The 1,833-nt window shown below is 56.5% G+C and overlaps 1 pseudogene; it reads right to left on the bottom strand.

The window, feature by feature from the left end:
- Nucleotides 1-291: 291 nt before the first annotated feature.
- On the bottom strand, nucleotides 292-1,529 carry LOC127313979 (chitinase CLP-like; annotated as a pseudogene).
- Nucleotides 1,530-1,833: the final 304 nt, after the last annotated feature.

Below are 1,833 nucleotides of genomic sequence, written 5' to 3'. Positions count from 1 at the left end.
TTGAAATTTGGCAATGGCGGGGAACCTTCCACAGACCACAGCTGCCAAAACATGTGCTCATTTTCTTCGAACTCAAGTTCCTTTTGGCTGCATTTATTTTACCAATTTGTCAGATAACTCCAAGATGCGCCCTAAAAAAAATACACAGATCCACATCTCGGCTAGTTGGTTTTGTCAACACTGACGTGGTATTTCAAACAGGCCCCTACCGTAGTGAGATCTAACTAATAATAGAACGGTCAAACCGTCAAGATCTGGCACAATCTAATTCAGTTGGCAAGATCTAATCCGGAATCAATTTACTTTCAGTTTATTATTGATTCAAACTTTGATAGTACACAATGATAGTTCTTATTACCAGATTACATCATCATCGATCGATTCACCACTTTGCTAAGCGGCACGAGTGAAGTTGAAGCTGCTGCACGAAAGCCCTATCGCACCCAGGTACGTGGTGAATCCAAACTGCTTTTTCTCCTCGTCCAGCACCAGCAGGTGGTTCTCCAGCTGAAACCCGCCGATGACCGCCGCCGCCGCCTGGTGGCCGCCCGCCGCCTTCATCCGCACGAACCCGAGGCACGCCGTGTTGGCCTTCACCTGCACCATGGAGTTGGCGCCGAGCACCGAGAAGCTCTGCCCGCCCTCCAGGAGAAGCTCTATCTGCGGCACGGGGTAGCCCAGCCGCGAAAGCCCCACCGATAGCTTCGTCGAGTTGTAGCACCGCTCGAACGGCGCCACCGCGGCCACCCTCGAAACGAACGGGGAGAAATTGGGACTGCCCGCGGCCTGGTCGAACGCCTTGACGAACGCAGCGTACACGTCGGCGCGGAGCGCCGTGTAGGGGATCGTCGAGCTCAGCCCGACAACGAGCGGGCCGGACAGTGGCACTTTCTTCTGGTCCACGGTGATGCCGGTGGCGGAGACGAAGTACCCGGGGGATCCGTTGAACCCGCGAAGCGGAGCCGTGCCGGCCAGCATCGTCGTGAAGTCGCCGCGGTCCGACGGGATGAAGAACAAGGGTCCTCCGCCGAAGATGGCCACGCGCGCCCACGCTGTTGCCGCTCGTCGTCTTGCCGTCGCTCGGGAGGCAGAGCGCCACCTTCTTGGCGACTTTCTGCGTGCGCGCCACCTGCGCCGGGAACGACGACTGGCTCGAGGGCGCGAGCCCCGCGACGCCGACGGCACCGGCCGGCGCCTTGGACGCGCAGGAGGCGGTCGCCGAGAAGGACACCGGGAACAGAGGGTTGGCGCCGTCGGTGGCGCTTGCGGAGAGCCTCGTGACCGTCCCGGTCTTGGAGCTGCATGCCAGCGTGATTGCCGGGCCGGAGAGGTCGACCACGAGCGGGCGGCCGTCCTTGAGGGGCGCCGTGTACAGCAAGGTGTTCGCGTCTTTAGTGATGGCCGTGACCAGGGGCTTGCCGCCGCTGCCTGCGCTCGTGCATTTCGACAACGCAAAGAAGCAGATCGAGATGACGATGAAAAAGGGTTTGAGGTTCCGCATCTCGGCTACTTGGTTTGGGTAGCTACTGGTTTTGTGCTCTACTGGTTTGATGGCTAGTTTATTATATAGGCTGATGAAGAGTGGTGGAGTTTGCATGGATGAACGATATGTCCGTGATGTTGCTTCATACGCCTGCCTTCCTAGCTGTTCTCCACGTCCTCTCGCAAAAACAAAAGAAAAGTCATCGCCAGCAGATTAGACTTGCTTGATACATTTTCAAGTCAAACAAGTCTCCTCATTCTCGCTATGCTTTGTCCCCGGCCCCTACAATCAGTTTTGGTCCCGCTTTATAAATAAAACTAGAAGCGAGGCATTTCGTATTTTATATCCGA

Source organism: Lolium perenne, chromosome 1 (assembly GCF_019359855.2).
Source record: "Lolium perenne isolate Kyuss_39 chromosome 1, Kyuss_2.0, whole genome shotgun sequence".
NCBI classification, from domain to species: domain Eukaryota; kingdom Viridiplantae; phylum Streptophyta; class Magnoliopsida; order Poales; family Poaceae; genus Lolium; species Lolium perenne.
This window is presented reverse-complemented; position numbering and strand designations above follow the sequence as displayed.